Below are 19544 nucleotides of genomic sequence, written 5' to 3'. Positions count from 1 at the left end.
AAAGGTCCAGGCCATTCCGACACGACCAGCGATCTCACAGCAGGGGCCTGATCGCTGGTACGTGTCACACATAGTGAGATCGCTACTGAGGTCACTGTTGCGTCACAAAACTTGTGACTCAGCAGCGATCTCGCTAGCGATCTCGCTATGTAAGACGGGGCCTTCAGACAGTGCCCAGATGAAATGTATACAGTTCTAAGTGCAAAGATAAAGTGTATACAGTTCTCAGACAGTGCCCAGATAAATAATGTATATAGTTCTCAGACAGTGCCCAGATAAATAATGTATATAGTTCTCAGACAGTGCCCAGATAAATAATGTATATAGTTCTCAGACAGTGCCCAGATAAATAGTGAATCCAGTTTCCCGTCAGTGCCAAGATACATAGTGTATAGAGACAATGCCAAGATAAGAAATGTATACAGTTCTCAGACAGTGCCCAGATGAAATGTATACAGTTCTTAGTGCCAAGATAAAGTATATACAGTTTTCAGACAATGTCCAGATAAATAGTGCATCCAGTTCTCAGTCAGTGCCAAGATAAATAGTGTATATAGACAATGCCAAGATAAGAAATGTATACAGTTCTCAAACAGTGGCAAGATAAATAGTGTATGTAGTTCTTAGACAATGACAAGATAAGTAGTATATACAGTTCTCAGACAATGCCAAGATATTTTGTGCATAAAATTATCTTGCAATGGTAAGATGAAATATATATATATATATATATATATATATATATATATATACAGTTCTCAGATACTGTCCAGATAAATACTTTTTACAGTTCTCAGACATTGCCATAAACTACACACATAAATAATGTATATAGTTCTCAGACAGTGCCAAGATAAGTAGTGTATACAGTTCTCAGACAGTGCCAAGATTTTTAGTGCATAAAATTATTAGGCAATGGTAAAAATAAACTATATATATATAATTCTCAGACACTGCCCAGATAAATACTGTATGCAATTTTTAGATGTTGCCATACAGTACACAAATAGTGCATACAGTTCCCAGACAGTGCCAAGATAAATTGTGCATACAGTTCTCAGACAGTGCCCAGATAATAGTTCATACAGTTGTCACACAGTGCAAAGATAAATAGTGCATGTAATTCTCAGACAATGTCCAGATATACACAGCTGGGATCTCAGCCTTCAAAGCTGGGACCCCCATCTACATTACTGGGATTTCCACCTACAAAGCTGGGACCTCTACCTACCTGCTGGTACATCCAGCTATACAGGTGAGAGCTCAACCTGCAAAGCTGGAATCTCTACATTCAAGGGTGGGACCTCCATCTACATTACTGGGACTTCCACCTACAAAGCAAAATGTGGGACCTCACCCTACACATCTGGGACCTCCATCTACACTGCTGAGTCCTCCACCTACACTGCTGGGACCTCCACCTACACAGCTGGGACATCCTCCCAATCTCCAAGGACCTTCATTTAATTTCATTTCTGGGACCTCCATCTACATAGCTGAGACCTCCACTTACACAGCTGGGACCTACGCCTACAGAGCTTGGAGCTCCACTTACCTCGCTGAGACTTCGAACCACACTCCTGGGACCTTCACATACATGGCTGGGACCTCCATCTACACTTCGGGGACCTCCATTTACACTTCCGGGACCTTCATCTACACAGCTGAGACCTACACCTACTCAGCTGGGACTCCATGCAAACTCCTGGGACCTCCACCTACACAGCTGGGACCTCCGTCTGCACCACTACACTACTCTGTGTCTATTCAGGGGATTTGGAACAATGTATCAGAAAAAACAACTGTGTTTCACAACTTTACAACCCAAAGTCAAAAACTCTCTGTAGATAAGAGAGCTGTTACTGCGCAGATATGTTCCCACCGATATTTCTGCAGAATACCCGGTGACACAAGGACCTCGCTATCAGATCTCACATGGTGTAGCAGAGATAAGAGATGAACTTTGTGACTCTGTGCTACATGATCATGTATGTGCAACCAATAATGGCAATATCAATGATATTTTATAGCACATGTTCTTTAATAAGTGTCATCCTGTGTATGTTGATTATCAGATTGAGAGACCTTCTTTCTTGATAATTAAAGAATTAATAAAAAAATATGCAGAATACTTTTTGTTTATAGAATTAGAAGGCACGTTTGCTATTCTAAACTAATAAGCAAATAATAAAAGAAAAACATAGGGTGCTGTCCCTTTAACTATTAAAGGGCCAGTAGCTTTTTTTTATTATCAATTATATTTTAAATGTGAATGAATATAAAATCTCTCCCCAGATCTCCTCCAGAAGGACGGTCATTTCCTGGATCAGCGTCAGATGGGATTACGGTAAAACATATGCTGAGTAGTAACCTCTCCACATATGTAAGATGTTTACTGTCTAAATTCGCCAATCTCCAAATATAAAGTCAATCCCAGGAAACGTCAGATATAAATGGATTCTCGAGGTGTCTCCAGCGTCACAACTTCCTCGCTGTTTCTATTTTATAATTGTCGCCGCTTCCTGTTTGTAGGTTAAAGTTACAATAAATCTCTCGTTATTTATACATTGTTACATGTTACATTGTTACAGTCACTACCTGCCATCTGTCTGCAAATAAACCTGATGTCATCGGTCAGAGGGAAGCAATGTCCTGGAACTATACAGCAGCAGGGAAAACTAGCCACAGATCCCCCCATAACAGTGTGTCCTCTACATATCCCCCATAACAGTGCGTCATCCACAGATCCCCCATAACAGTGTGTCATCCACAGACCCCCCATAACAACGTGTCCTCCACAGATCCCCCATAACAGTGCATACGCCACAGACCCCCATAGCAGTGCATCATCCACAGACCCCCCCCATAACAGTGCATCATCTACAGACCCCCATAACAGTGCATCATCTACAGACCCCCCATAACAGTGCGTCATCCACAGACCCCCCATAACAGTGTGTCATCCACAGATCCCCCATAACAGTGCGTCATCCACAGACCCCCCATAACAGTGCATCATACACAGACCCCCCATAACAGTGCGTCATCCACAGATCCCCATAACAGTGCGTCATCCACAGATCCCCCATAACAGTGCGTCATCCACAGATCCTCATTAACAGTGCGTCATCCACAGATCCCCCATAACAGTGCGTCATCCACAGACCCCCCCATAACAACGTGTCCTCCACAGATCCCCCATAACAGTGCATACTCCGCAGACCCCCATAGCAGTGCGTCATCCACAGATCCCCCATAACAGTGCATCATCCACAGATCCCCCATAACAGTGCGTCATCCACAGATCCCCATTAACAGTGCGTCATCCACAGATCCCCATAACAGTGCGTCATCCACAGACCCCCCATAACAACGTGTCCTCCACAGATCCCCCATAACAGTGCATACTCCGCAGACCCCCATAACAGTGCATCATCCACAGACCCCCCCATAACAGTGCATCATCTACAGACCCCCCATAACAGTGCATCATCTACAGACCCCCCATAACAGTGCATCATCTACAGACCCCCCATAACAGTGCGTCATCCACAGACCCCCCATAACAGTGTGTCATCCACAGATCCCCATAACAGTGCGTCATCCACAGACCCCCCATAACAGTGCGTCATCCACAGATCCCCCATAACAGTGCATCATCCACAGACCCCCATAACAGTGCATCATCCACAGACCCCCCATAACAGTGCATCATCTACAGACCCCCCATAACAGTGTGTCATCCACAGATCCCCCATAACAGTGCGTCAACCACAGACCCCCCATAACAGTGCGTCATCCACAGATCCCCCATAACAGTGCGTCCTCCACAGATCCCCCATAACAGTGCGTCATCCACAGATCCCCCATAACAGTGCGTCATCCACAGATCCCCCATAACAGTGCGTCATCCACAGATCCCCATAACAGTGCGTCATCCACAGATCCCCATAACAGTGCGTCATCCACAGATCCCCCATAACAGTGCATCACCCACAGATCCCCCATAAGTGCGTCATCCACAGATCCTACATAACAGTGCGTCACCCACAGATCCCCATAACAGTGCGTCATCCACAGATCCCCATAACAGAACCAGAAACACATGGGCCACTTGCACATTGAACAAGTCTGTAGGAACCTGTTCACACCACCAGAATACTTGGAAGACACAAAAGAGCACAGTGAGGTCAAAAATACTGTTGTAAAAAAAAAAATCACAGTAATCAGCAAGTGCTAGTCAAAAGATGTAAAGAAAACAGGGTATTTAGTTGATACGTTTTTTGCAAAAAAATGTATACTAAGCTGCTCCACCAAATCGTCAAGGTATACCCCTATAGAGCAGTCCTAACTAATGTATAGAATCCCTATCTGATGTATTTAAAACCTGATCATCTGTATAATACCTGTATAAGCAGGGTTCAGAGAAGGACTATCCATGTGGACATGCAGGATGGAACAGCTTAAATGCAAATGACCCACAGAGGAGTGGTGGACTCCCCAGTCTTGTAGAAACAAGAGAACAATTATAGAACCAGAAACACATGGGCCACTTGCACAATACCCTGTTTTCTTTACATCTTTTGACTAGCACTTGCTGATTACTGTGATTTTTTTTTTACAACAGAGTATTTTTGACCTCACTGTGCTTTTTTGTGTCTTCAAGTTTTCTGGTGGTGTGAACAGGTTCCTACAGACTTGTTCAATGTGCAAGTGGCCCATGTGTTTCTGGTTCTATAATTGTTCTCTTGTTTCTACAAGACTGGGGAGTCCACCACTCCTCTGTGGGTCATTTGCATTTAAGCTGTTCCATCCTGCATGTCCACATGGATAGTCCTTCTCTGAACCCTGCTTATACAGGTACTATACAGATAATCAGGTTTTAAATACATCAGATAGGGATTGCATACATTAGTTAGGACTGCTCTATAAGGGTATACCTTGGCGATTTGGTGGAGCAGCTTAGTATACATTTTTTTGCAAAAAAACGTATCAACTAAATACCGTTTTCTTTACATCTTTTGACTAGCACTTGCTGATTACTGTGATTTTTTTTTACAACAGAGTATTTTTGACCTCACTGTGCTCTTTTGTGTCTTCAAAGATCCCCATAAGTGCGTCATCCACAGATCCCCATAACAGTGCGTCCTCCACAGATCCCCCATAACAGTGCGTCATCCACAGACCCCCCATAACAGTGCGTCATCCACAGACCCCCCATAACAGTGCGTCATCCACAGATCCCCATAACAGTGCGTCATCCACAGATCCCCATAACAGTGTGTCATCCACAGATCCCCCATAACAGTGCGTCCTCCACTGATCCCCCATAACAGTGCGTCATCCACAGACCCCCCATAACAGTGCGTCATCCACAGATCCCCATAACAGTGCGTCATCCACAGATCCCCCATAACAGTGCACCATCCACAGATCCCCATTGTTAGGGCTAGCGGAACGCACTGATTAAATATAGATGTTTTTATTGGTGCGTTTGCAGCCCGGGGTCCACCGAGCAGGAGGAACCTGCTGCTAGCAAATGACGGCACTATATGGCGGTTTAAGCGAACTCTGTTACTTCACAGAGTCGCACGGAAACAAGACGCTGTGCCCTGTTAACCCCACAGGAGTACACAGCTAACTGCCGAGCTGAAGGCAGTCTGTGGTCACGCAAACATACAATCTCCTCCCCGTAGGAGCCGGTATTCTAGGGGCTTATTTCAGCCGAGTCCCTGAACACACATAAATGTGACCACACTGGCGCATGCACATAACAGATTTGACACTAGCGCATGGCCGTGCGAGCCTTATATAGCTGCAGCAAGTAAAAGACCTTCCTAGAAGGACCAATGAGAGACTGCCATACCTGAGCATGTGACCCTAGATCTCCACTGAGAGATCTTGCCCTGGGCATGCTCAGTGTGTGCAGAGCAGGACTTAGTCCTAGCACCTACAGGACCTTCCTGAAAGGACCAATGGACTTAGCTGCAGTATCTGACCATGTGACCCTCGATCTCCACTGAGAGATCTCACTCAGGGCATGCTCAGAACGAGAAAAGCAGGACTTAGTCCCAGAAGCGTCTGCTCGCTGCTGCACAGCAATGACTTCAATGGCAGAAGCAGGAAAAGCAGCAGTAACTCTTTGTACAGAGTGTGACTGAGCGAGACGCTGGGACCGACGTCTTCGCTGAGCAGACTCCACTGCGGCAGGAGGAGAATGGGAGACCGCAGCGGAGATGGACTGAGATTCCACCTGTGCAGAGGCAGGAACTTGACCCCTAACACCCATAACAGAGCGTCACCCACAGACCCCCCATAACAGTGTGTCCTCCACAGATCCCCCATAACAGTGCGTCATCCACAGATCCCCATAACAGTGCGTCCTCCACAGATCCCCATAACAGTGCGTCATCCACAGATCCCCCATAACAGTGCGTCATCCACAGATACCCCATAACAGTGCGTCATCCACAGATCCCCCATAACAGTGCATCACCCACAGATCACCCATAACAGTGCGTCCTCCACAGATCCCCATAACAGTGCATCCTCCACAGATCCCCATAACAGTGCGTCATCCACAGATCCCCATAACAGTGCGTCCTCCACAGATCCCCATAACAGTGCGTCATCCACAGATCCCCCATAACAGTGCGTCATCCACAGATACCCCATAACAGTGCATCATCCACAGATCCCCCATAACAGTGCATCACCCACAGATCACCCATAACAGTGCGTCCTCCACAGATCCCCATAACAGTGCATCCTCCACAGATCCCCCATAACAGTGCGTCACCCACTGTATATATGGTAGTTGATCAGGGCAGATCTTCCTGGTGACCCCAATGCTCCTCACAGAGATCCTGCAATGTGGAGGGATTTGATTACAAGGATTATTAAAAAGTCGCAGCACTGTTGCTGATATGACCATCTCCATGTCTGACCACACGTGTGCTGCCCGGCATCGGAGGGGGAATGCAGAGAACACCTGTGTGATTGTGCGCAGACGGCGACCTCCTGGTACATGATGCTTTGACGCTTTTACCCACTGAGCCTCTGACATTTGCACGACACTTTACAGCCGGTTGATGGCCCTGGCTCACATCTGCTCCTCCGCACACAAATGATAAAGCTGCCATCTACTTCACCTGTGTGTACAAAGGAGAGCGACTTGTGCGATACACCGCAGTGTGACCCGGGCGCGCCCCGCTTTATGGCGCTTATCTTGAGAAAACTAATAGCTGCAGCGCTTCAGACACCTACACAGCCTGCAATCACTCCGGGGCGAAAGTGGGGTCAACTGTCTCACCAAGAACATAGTTTGTATTTTATTTGTCCCTTTTCCTTATGTGGAAACCATCAGCAATGTATCCACAGTCCGTGTCTCCCACTAACCCATCTATATCCCCCCCCCGATTACACGAAAAGTACAACAGTAACATCCTGAGTCAGAGAGCCGGGCCACTGAGGAGTCTAAATAAGCAGCAGCATCTAGCCTGCCTGCTGACGGATTCCATGTACTAACTGACCAGAACCCGCTAGAGTTGTATCCTGTGAATGTGAATAGTAAAATGATGATCCAGAACCATTTCTGTATGATTCCCAGCCCTGCTGATAGACACCGACGGCAACGATGTACTGACAGTACTGAACTATGCCAACAATCGACAGACCCTGACAGGAGGCAAAATCAGGCAGCAAAGTGGTCGGCTGTATCTGGTTTGTCATAGTATAGTATGTATGTGTACACGTACCTCGGGCGGCAAAACAAATGTGGCGGTGAAACAGCTTTTAGTGCTATGGGCGGCGTGTATGGCTTATGTTGTCAGTGTCTCTCCTGCATGTACAGTGCTGGGCACAAGGTTTATACAGGTGGGAAAATGCAGCAAAGTAAAAAGCTTTCAAAACTAGAAATGTTCATTGATTATTTTGCTCAATTAACAAAATGCAAAGTGAATGAAGAAAAATCTAAAATTCATCAGTATCTGGTGACGGCCCATCGCCTCCATAATCAGTATCTGGTGATGTCCTGTCACCTCCATTATCAGTATCTGGTGACCGCCCGTCACCTCCATCATCAGTATCTGGGGACGGCCATGTGGCCGATGCTCATAGCAGATGATCAGTTCTGCGACGCCGCTGGGCTTGAGCTCTGCTAGGTGTAGCACAGGCTATTGGAGGTGACGGGCGGACATCAGATACTGATGAGATTTACATTTCTCTTTTCTTCATTCACTTTGCATGTTGGTAATTGATACAAGCATTAAGGCTAGGTTCACATTTGCGTCTATGTTTATGCAGCGTTTTTTATCCGCATCAGCTTAACCCCTTCACCCCAAAGCCTGTTTTCACCTAAGTGACACGGCCAATTTTTACAATTCTGACCACTGTCACTTTATGAGGTCATAACTCTGAAACGCTTCAACGGATCCTGGTGATTCTGAGATTGTTTTCTCGTGACATATTGTACTTTATGATAGTGGTAAAACTTCTTCGATATGACTTGCATTTATTGGTGAAAAAAACAGAAATTTGTCGAAAATTATGAAAATTTAGCAATTTTCAAATTTTTCGTTTTTATGCCCTTAAATTAGAGAGTTATATCACATAATATAGTTAATAAACAACATTTCCCACATGTCTGCTTTACATCAGCACAATTTTGGAAACATAATTTTTTTTTGTTAGGGAGTTATAAGGGTTAAAAGTTGACCAGCGATTTCTCATTTTTGCAACAAAATTTGCAAAACCATTTTTTTTAACGGACCACCTCACACTTGAAGTGACTTTGAGGGGTCTATATGACAGAAAATGCCCAAAAGTGACACCATTCTAAAAACTGCACCCCTCAAGGTACTCAAAACCACATTCAAAAAGTTTATTAACCCTTCAGGTGCTTCACAGGAATTTTTGGAATGTTTAAAAAAAATTGAACATTTAACTTTTTTTTCACAAAATTTTACTTCAGATCCAATTTGTTTTATTTTACCAAGGGTAACAGGAGAAATTGGACCACGAAAGTCGTTGTACAATTTGTCCTAAGTACGCCGATACCCCACATGTTGGGGTAAACCATTGATTGGGCACATGGCAGAGCTCGGAAGGGAAGGAGCGCCATTTGACTCTTCAATGCAAAATTGGCTGGAATTGAGATCGGAACCCATGTCATGTTTGGAGAGCCCCTGATGTGCCTAAACAGTGGAAACCCCCACAAGTGACACCATTTTGGAAAGTAGACCCTCTAAGGAACTAATCTAGATGTGTGGTGAGCACTTTGAACCTCCAAGTGCTTCACAGAAGTTTATAATGTAGAGCCGTAAAAAAAATTAATATTAATTTTCACAAAAAATGATCTTTTTGCCCCAAATTTTTTATTTTCCCAAGGGTAGCAGGATAAATTGGACCCCAAAAGTTGTTGTGCAATTTGTCCTGAGTACGCTGATACTTCATATATGGGGATAAACCACTGTTTGGGCGCATGGCAGAGCTCGGAAGGGAAGGAGCGCCATTTGACTTTTCAATGCAAAATTGGCTGGAATTGAGATCGGAACCCATGTCGTGTTTGGAGAACCCCTGACGTGCCTAAACAGTGGAAACCCCCACAAGTGACACCCTTTTGGAAAGAAGACCCCCTAAGGAACTTATCTAGATGTGTGGTGAGCACTTTTAACCCCCAGTTGTTTCACTAAAGTTTAGAATGTAGCGCTGTGAAAATTAAAAAATCATTTTTTCTTTCCACAAAATGATGTTTTAGTCCGCAGTTTTTTTTTCCCCAAGGGTAACAAGAGAAATTGGACCACAAAAGTTATTGTCCAATTTGTCCTGAGTACGCTGATACCCCATATATTGGGGGGAACCACTGTTTGGGCGCACGGCAGAGCTCGGAAGGGAAGGAGCGCCGTTTGAAATGCAGACTTAGATGGATTGGTCTGCAGGTGTCATGTTGCATTTGGAGAGCCCCTGATGTACCTAAACAGTAGAAACCCCCCACAAGTGACCCCATATTGGAAACTAGACCCCCCAGGGAACTTATCTAGATGTGTTGTGAGAACTTTGAACCAACAAGTGTTTCACTACAGTTTATCACGCAGAGCCGTGAAAATAAAAAATATATTTTTTTCCACGAAAATTATATTTTAGCCCCCACGTTTTTATTTTCCCAAGGGTAACAGGAGAAATTGGACAACAAAAGTTGTTGTCCAATTTGTCCTGAGTACGCTGATACCCCATATATGGGGGGAACCACTGTTTGTGCGCACGGCAGAGCTCGGAAGGGAAGGAGCGCCGTTTGAAATGCAGACTTAGATGGATTGGTCTGCAGGTGTCATGTTGCATTTGCAGAGCCCCTGATGTACCTAAACAGTAGAAACCGCCCACAAGTGACTCCATATTCGAAACTAGACCCCCCACGGAACTTATCTAGATGTGTTGTGAGAACTTTGAACCCCCAAGTGCTTCACTAGAGTTTATAACGCAGAGCCGCGAAAATAAAAAATATATTTTTTTCCACGAAAATTATATTTTAGCCCCCATGTTTTTATTTTCCCAAGGGTAAGGCTGGTTTCACACTTGCGTTTTTATCTGCATGCGTTTTTTAAAAAAACGCATGTGTGAAAAAACGTATGTAAACGCGGTAAAACGCATGCGTTTTTTAGACGCATGCGTTTTTATAGAAAAACACAAGAAAACAAGAAAAAACAAAAAAACCCTAACCCTACCCCTAACCCTACACCTAACCTGAAATACGTGGCACTGAAATACGTGGCACTGAAATACGTGGCACTGAAATATGTTTATATACGTATATAAGTGCCACGATATTTCAGTGGCCACGTATATAAGTGCCACGTATATAAGTGCCACGTATATAAGTGCCACGTATATAAGTGCCACATATATAAGTGCCACGTATTTAAGTGCCACGTATTTCACATAAATGCCACGATATTTCAGTGGCCATGTATTTAAGTGCCACGTATATAAGTGCCACGTATATAAGTACCACGTATATAAGTGCCACGTATATAAGTGCCACGTATTTCACATAAATGCCACGATATTTCAGTGCCACGTATTTCACTGAAATATCGTGGCACTTAAATACGTGGCACTGAAATACGTGGCAATGAAATATCTTGGCACTGAAAGACGTGGCACTGAAATATCGTGGCACTGAAAGACGTGGCACTGAAATATCGTGGCACTGAAAGATGTGGCACTGAAAGACGTGGCACTGAAAGACGTGGCACTGAAATATCGTGGCACTGAAAGACGTGGCACTGAAAGACGTGGCACTGAAATATCGTGGCACTGAAATACGTGGCACTGAAATACGTGGCACTATGTCTGTCAGAAAATGTTCATTAAACGGTTAGGGGTGAGTTTAGGGGTAGGGTTGGGTTTTGGATCCCTTTATCACCTTGATGGTGGTGGGTGACTTTTCAGTGTGTGTTCTGTTTTTTTTCTATAAAAACGCATGCGTTTTTAACGCAAACAAACGCGTTGAGATCGGACGCCATGTCGCGTTTGGAGAGCCCCTGATGTGCCTAAACAGTGAAAACTCCCCAATTCTAACTGAAACCCTAACCCCAACCCTAACCCCAGCCCTAACCCTAACCCCAACCCTAACCCTAGCCCTAACCCTAGTCCTAACCCTAGCGCTACTTTCACACTAGCGTTTTTTTGCATACGTCGCAATGCGTCGTTTTGGTGAAAAAACGCATCCTGCAAAGTCATCTGCAGGATGCGTTTTTTCCCCATAGACTAACATTAGCGACGTATTGACACACGTCACAAGCGTCGTGCGACGGTTGCGTCGTGTTGTGGCGGACCGCCGGCAGCAAAAAACGTTACATGTAACTTTTTTTGTGCCGACGGTCCACCATTTCCGACCGCGCATGCGCGGCTGGAACTCCGCCCCCACCTCCCCGCACCTCACAATAGGGCAGCGGATGCATGGAAAAACAGCATCCGCTGCCCCCGTTGTGCGGCGCTTGCACAGTATGCGTCGGTATGTCGGGCCGACGCAGCGCGACGGCCCCGTACCGACACTAGTGTGAAAGTAGCCTAACGGGAAAATGGAAATAAATATATTTTTTTAAATTTTATTATTTTTCCCTAACTAAGGGGGTGATGAAGGGGGGTTTGATTTACTTTTATAGCATTTTTTGGGCGGATTTTTATGGTTGGCAGCCATCACACACTAAAAGACGCTTTTTATTGCAAAAAATAGTTTTTGCATCACCACATTTTGAGAGCTATAATTTTTCCATATTTTGGTCCACAGAGTCATGTGAGATCTTGTTTTTTGCGGGACGAGTTGACGTTTTTACTGGTACAATTTTCGGGTACATGACATTTTTTGATCGCTTTTTATTCCGATTTTTGGGAGGCGGAATGAACAAAAACCAGCAATTCCTGAAATTCTTTTAGGGGGGCGTTTATACCGTTCCGCGTTTGGTAAAAAGGATAAAGCAGTTTTATTCTTCGGATCAGTACGATTACAGTGATACCTCATTTATGTAATTTTTTTATGTTTTGGCGATTTTACACAATAAAAACTATTTTATATAAAAAAATAATTGTTTTTGCATCGCTTTATTCTGAGGACTATAACTTTTTTATTTTTCTGCTGATGATGCTGTATGGCGGCTTTTTTTTGCGGGACAAGATGACGTTTTCAGCGGTACCATGGATATTTATATCCGTCTTTTTGATCGCGTGTTATTCCACTTTTTGTTTGGTGGTATGAGAATAAAGCGTTGTTTTTTGCCTCGTTTTTTTTTTTTTTTTTTTTACGGTGTTCACTGAAGGGGTTAACTAGTGATATAGTTTTATAGGTGGGGTCGTTACGGACGCGGCGATACTAAATATGTGTACTTTTATTGTGTGATTTTTTTTTATTTAGATAATGAAATGTATTTATGGGAATATATATATATTTTTTTCTTTATTTAGGATTTTTTTTTTATTTTTTTTTTACACATGTGGAAAATTTTTTAATTAACTTTTTTACTTTGTCCCAGGGGGGGACATCACAGATCGGTGATCTGACAGTGTGCACAGCACTCTGTCAGATCATCGATCTGACAGGCACATTGCAGAGGCTTGCCGGCGCCTGCTATGAGGAATTCTCAGCAGACGCCGGCAAGCAGGGTCATCTCATGACCCGGAAGGAGTCCCGCGGCCATCTTGGATCCGGAGACTCCTTCCAGGTCACCGGAGCAGCGCGCTCTCATCGCGTTGCTCCGGTGGGAGAGCGCAGGGAGCCCCCGTCCCTGCGCGATCCCCCTCTATGCCGCTGTCACTATTGACAGCGGCATCAGAGGGGTTAAATGCCCGCGATCGGCGACAGCGCCGATCGTGGGCATTGCTGCGGGGTGTCAGCTGTCATATACAGCTGACACCCGCACCCGATCACCGCGGCGCTCAGCGCGAGACCGCGGTGATCGGGGCGCCGTACTAGTACTGCGGCTGGCACTAATGCAGTGCCGGCAGCGCCGTACTAGTACGGCGCATGGCACGAAGGGGTTAAGCATGATGGCAAAAAAACGCATTTGTATGCGTTTTTTGCCTGCGTTTGTGTTGATTATGCACATTCGTTCGATATTTCCAGGAGGGCGTGTCTCAATGGGCGTGTCCTTGACATGCGCAGTTCCGAAATACGCAAGCGCATCAAACGCATTCGTACGCAAGAACATGCGTACACACACGTTCCCATAGACAGTAAAGGCCCCGTCACACTAAGCGATGATGCAGCGATACAGACAATGATGCCGATCGCTGCAGCGTCGCTGTTTGATCGCTGGAGAGCTGTCATACAGACCGCTCTCCAGCGACCAACGATGCCGAGGTCCCAGAGTAGCCAGGGTAAACATCGGGTTGCTAAGCGCAGGGCCGCGCTTAGTAACCCGATGTTTACCCTGGTTACCAGTGTAAAATGTAAAAAAACAAACAGTACATACTCACCTGCGCGTCCCCCAGCGTCCGCTTCCTGCACTGACTGAGTGCCGGCCCTAACAGCAGAGCGGTGACGTCACCGCTGTGCTTTTACTTTCACTTTACGGCGCTCAGTCAGTGCAGGAAGCGGACGCCGGGGGACGCGAAGGTGAGTATGTACTGTTTGTTTTTTTACATTTTACACTGGTAACCAGGGTAAACATCGGGTTACTAAGCGCGGCCCTGCGCTTAGTAACCCGATATTTACCCTGGTTACCATTGTAAAACATCGCTGGTATCGTTGCTTTTGCTGTCAAACACAACGATACACGGCGATCTGACGACCAAATAAAGTTCTGAACTTTAATCAACGACCAGCGATATCACAGCAGGATCCTGATCGCTGCTGCCTGTCAAACACAACGATATCGCTATCCAGGACGCTGCAACGTCACGGATCGTTAGCGATATCGTTTAGTGTGAAGGTACCTTTATGCATTTTTTTAACACACTCATCTGCATGCGCATATTTGATGGGTTTTTGATGCTTCTAAAAATACAACATATTGCGTTTGCCGCGCCCTGCCGCACACCGCAAAACGGCGCATACGTACACCATGTTAAATGTACATAGGCATGACGCACAAGGACGCAAATGTGAAACCAGCCTAGCACGTTTTGGAAGCTTTTTACTTTGTAACTGGGAGGAAAGATCTTGGGGTAATAAGCCTGCTGGACATGGATTAAAAGAAAACGGTGCCGAAATTTTTTTAACCAATCCGATTGGCGTATTTGCTCGTACACTGCTGGAATCTGCTTGTTCGCTGTGCTGTAATATCTAGAATGTGTCCGGGGTGACAGTGTGAGCCCCATAAAATATCACGTGTCACGGATTCTTGGTAAAGCGAGATCGCTATCAGACAAGAGAGTCCTTGATCCGAGCTGCCGACGGACTCTGGAGTTATGTGAGTTATTTGGCTTGTAAACGCCATGCGGAGCGGCCACCGGTCCTCCAGTGCGGATCAGGTGCAGGTGGATCTCCAAAACCCCCCCCCAGACACGAAAGACCCCTTACCAATAGCATGATGTTTCAGGAAGTATCTTCAATGGGAGTGGTGGGAATCACATGGCTAAAGTCAGAGAAAAACATAAAAGTATAATAAAAAGGAGCCATAAAACACGCAGTCAGATCTTATGGGGGTCACACACAATAGATAAAGGTCATGAGAACGTGATTTGTCAGGATTGTCTGACTATCTACTTTGTATGGGGCAGTAAGTACATAATACGCCTTAATTTTTAGTTTTTTTCAGAAGGCACACAGCTGCGTCAAGAGTCTTGTCTCCCAAGAAAAAGGCAAACTCGATCAAGCAAGCATGATTGAGTTGAGATTGAAAGTGTGTGGGCGTTTTTACTACAACCTCATAAATGAAAAAAAGAAAAACAGCAAACAAAAATATACAAAAATAATCTTTACTGATTGCCCCCCAAAAATGTCTTCTCTTCGAGCTCTTCCGGCCAAGAAAAAAAAACAATAAAACCATACAAATGCCAATCAACATCGACCCGACCCCATGAAAAGCAAAGAGGATCAATAAAGAACCATCCATACCCATACCAGCCTGATATAACTGCAATAGCAAAAATCTTTAACCATTATAAACTAATAAAAACAGCGAAAAAACAAACTGCAATAATTCTCATTTGCTAATCATCCACCTCAACTAATATTAAAGATAGGAAAAGACCCAACACCAAATCCAGATCTTACCCTGTATAACCCCAAACAACCGTGGAAAAAAAGTAAACAGAAAATGCAACAAATAAAAACTTTCACTATTTAAAGCCAACAAGAAATGTACAAATTTCAATATTTAACTACCAAACCAAATAAAAAACAGCATTAAAAAATCATCAATCTGATCCAAACATAACAAAATGCAAAAATGCAAAATCCAAACTAATAAAACAACAAAGCAAATAAAAATAAACAAAATGTACAGAAATGTGCAGAAATATTAATAGCAAAACACTAAGAACATCGTCAATGTAGCGACCACCGACCAAGGGACAAGACCATTGGACTCACCAAGGATCTTTATGGTGCAAGGAAACATTACATCTCTGGATGCCTCATTTTTCTGTCTGGTGCTTACAAGACCAGTGATGATGATCATCCTGAGAACTGAATATTTAAAGAAAATGTAGGTGTCTGGAGAACAAAAGTTAAACAATTGAGAGTATAGAGGAAATGTAGCGGTCGGCAGAGTCATAGTTGACTGCCAGGAGCTGAGGGTCCGAGTGACCCCACACAGGACTGTAAGGCCTAGATCCAGAGTTCTGTGAGACGCCAAATGTTCCCGCAGGACACAGTGACGGCGGAGACATCACAAGCCACTTGGGTGCAGGAAATGTGACTGGGTGGATGGGCTTAGAGCTTTCATTGTTCATTTTATTGGCTTTTGGGAGCCGGCCAAAAACTTCCTTAAAATATCAGTAGAAAGGAACCCAAAAAACGTTTGGATTCAGCGGAATTCTGCATGTCCCAGGCAGCTCCTACGTGACCTGATATGGATCACGGCTATCAATGACCTCATATAGTTTGCCAAGAAGTTTGTCTTCTCATCGATCCCGCTCAGTGTAATCTGTGTGCAGGTTATTTGGGGTTGGACCATTTTTAGTTTATGTAGATACATACTCAATTGTGGATGTTTTTTATGCTGTACAGTAGACTGCCTCTCTAGGCTTCACAGATTTTGGTCTAAGGTCTTTGAGTTACTGCTTGGATCAATTAGTAGGTCTGAGTGAATATTTTGAAAGTCAAAATTTACAATATTGACAATTTTTGCAGAGAGTTGCAAATACAGCAAAGCCTTTAATTACCTGGAAAAGACGTGTGTAACACTCTGAGGTCTCCTAGGACTGTATCCAACGCCTTTCATGCGCATTAATGCAAACACACTCTTAGTAATGTCAAAGTAATCTCACCATAAATGGCTAGACGTAATTAGATAGAAGCTGTTTATCACTGCTTTACTGTTCCACACCAACCATAATGTTTATTCAGTGTTTTATGGCTATCCCTATTGCAAAGCTGTGACATCTTCTCACTATCCAGATTCACTACAAAGCGGCTGCTGCATTCCCTACCTCAGCTTTTATACAGGCTATGATAGTTCCTCCTGATTGGCTGTGCTACACCAGCTCATGTAATAGCTGCAGGGCATTATGGGGAAACATGGGTGCGCCTTCTCTGGTTGATGCAATCTTCTGCTTTGTAAAAGTGACGGTGGGCTTTTTTTTATATTTGCAAATTGTCCAAGTGAATTTCCTAAAGTTTGAGAGGAATCGATTCGCTTATCTCTAGGAATTTCCAACAAATGTATCTAAATTCCTTCTATTGACTGTGCATAAAGAGCTCCCTCTAGTGGTGGCTGCAGGCAGCTAGAATGTAATCATTGATTTATATGGCACCCTGTTAGCAGTGCTAGTTATTGGGCTCACTGTGGTGGCACACTTCATGCGGCACACCGTTTGGAGTACTTTTTAACGTCCCAACGTCTCACCAAAATTTTTGCTCACTTAATATATTGCAGCCATCATATTATACAGCACTGTGCACTTACAATTGCTCATTTTGCCTTTCTACCCAGATAATTATTCTCTTTTCCATTAGGTCTATGACATCACGTGATTAAAAACTGACAAGCTGAACCCTTTTGAGAAACAGGAGGTCGATTTTCCCTGTATGAGTCATGAGTCAATGCAAAAGTCCCTAGTAGAGGAGGAGCTGGGTCAGAAGTTAAAGAAGGGGATGATAAATGCAGGGAAAAGAGACTTCCTGTTTCTACATACAGCAGATAACAGAGAGAATTTAGCTGGGCAGAAAGACAAAATGAGCAATTGTAAGTACATAGTGCTGTATAATATGATGGCTGCAATGTATTAAGAGGGAAAACATTTTGATGAGAGGAGGAGGATGAGGAGGAAAAGGAGGAGAGGAAGGAGGACAAGGAGGAGAGGAAGGAGGAAAAGGAGGAGAGGAAGGAGGACAAGGAGGATAGGAAGGAGGAAAAGTAGGAGGGGAAGGAGGACAAGGAGGAGAGGAAGGAGGACAAGGAAGAGAGGAAGGAGGAAAAGGAGGAGAGGAAGGAGGACAAGGAGGAAAAGTAGGAGGGGAAGGAGGACAAGGAGGAGAGGATGAAGGACAAGGAGGAGAGGAAGGAGGACAAGGAGGATAGGAAGGAGGAAAAGTAGGAGGGGAAGGAGGACAAGGAGGAGAGGAAGGAGGACAAGGAAGAGAGGAAGGAGGAAAAGGAGGAGAGGAAGGAGGACAAGGAGGACAAGGAGGAAAAGTAGGAGGGGAAGGAGGACAAGGAGGAGAGGACGAAGGACAAGGAGGAGAGGAAGGAGGAAAAGGAGGAGAGGAAGTAGGACAAGGAGGAGAGGAAGAAGGAAAAGGAGGAGAGGAAGGAGGAAACGTAGGAGGGGAAAGAGGACAAGGAGGAGAGGACGGAGGACAAGGAGGAGAGGAAGGAGAAAAAGGAGGAGAGGAAGGGCAAGGAGGAGAGGAAGGAGGAAAAGGAGGAGAGGAAGGAGGACAAGGAGGAGAGGAAGAAGAAAAAGGAGGAGAGGAAGGAGGACAAGGAGGAGAGGAAGGAGGAATAGGAGGAGAGTAAAGAGGAGAAGGAGGATAGGAATGAGGAAAAGTAGGAGGGGAAGGAGGACAAGGAGGAGGGGAAAAAGTAAAAGAAGGAGAGGAAAGAGGACAAGGAGGAGAGGAAGGAGGAAAAGGAGGAGAGGAAAGAGGACAAGGAGGAGAGGAAGGAGGAAAAGGAGGAGGGGAAGGAGGAGGGGAAAAAGGAAAAGTAGGAGAAGAAGGAGGACAAGGAGGAGAGGAAGGAGGAGGGGAAGGAGGACAAGGAGGAGAGGAAGGAGGACAAGGAGGAGAGGAAGGAGGAAAGGGAGGAGAGGAAGGAGGACAAGGAGGAGAGGAAGGAGGAAAAGTAGGAGGGGAAGGAGGACAAGGAGGAGGGGAAAAAGAAAAGGAGGAGAGGAAAGAGGACAAGGAGAGTAAGGAGGAAAAGGAGGAGAGGAAGGAGGTCAAAGAGGAGAGGAAGGAGGAAAAGGAGGAGGGGAAGGAGGAGGGGGAAAAGGAAAAGTAGGAGAAGAAGGAGGACAAGGAGGAGGGGAAGTAGGAAAAGGAGGAGAGGAAGGAGGAAAAGGAGGAGAGGAAGGAGGACAAGGAGGAGAGGAAGGAGGAAAGGGAGGAGGACAAGGAGAAGAGGAAGGAGGAAAAGGAGGAGAGGAAGGAGGACAAAGAGGAGAGGAAGGAGGAAAAGAAGGAGAGGAAGGAGGACAAGGAGGAGAGGAAGGAGGAAAAATAGGAGGGAAGAAGGACAAGGAGGAGGGGAAAAAGGAAAAGGAGGAGAGGAAGGAGGAGGGGAAAAAGGAATAGGAGGAGAGGAATGAGGACAAGGTGGAGAGGAAGGAGGAAAAGGAGGAGGGGAAGGAGGAGGGGAAATAGGAAAAGGAGGAGAGGAATGAGGATAAGGAGGAGAGGAAGGAGGACAAGGAAGAGAGGAAGGAGTACAAGGAGGAGA

General features: G+C 45.0%; 1 protein-coding gene across 2 annotated transcripts in view; it reads right to left on the bottom strand.

Moving 5' to 3' along the window:
• The window catches only part of LOC143817374 (P2Y purinoceptor 2-like), a 52004-nt gene that overhangs the window by 3768 nt on the left and 28692 nt on the right, over window positions 1-19544 (bottom strand). The window contains exon 1 of one of the 2 annotated variants that reach the window (XM_077298754.1): window positions 1556-1761. The exons of the other annotated variant lie outside the window; for it this stretch is intronic. The gene's annotated coding sequence lies outside the window, so the exon portion shown is untranslated. Of the gene's footprint in view, window positions 1-1555; window positions 1762-19544 lie in introns of those variants that run through there. 2 annotated transcript variants of the gene reach the window in all.

The sequence above is a fragment of the Ranitomeya variabilis genome, chromosome 3 (assembly GCF_051348905.1).
Source record: "Ranitomeya variabilis isolate aRanVar5 chromosome 3, aRanVar5.hap1, whole genome shotgun sequence".
NCBI classification, from domain to species: Eukaryota; Metazoa; Chordata; class Amphibia; order Anura; family Dendrobatidae; genus Ranitomeya; species Ranitomeya variabilis.
Note: the sequence above shows the minus strand (reverse complement) of the source record. Positions and strands in the feature narration are given on the sequence as shown.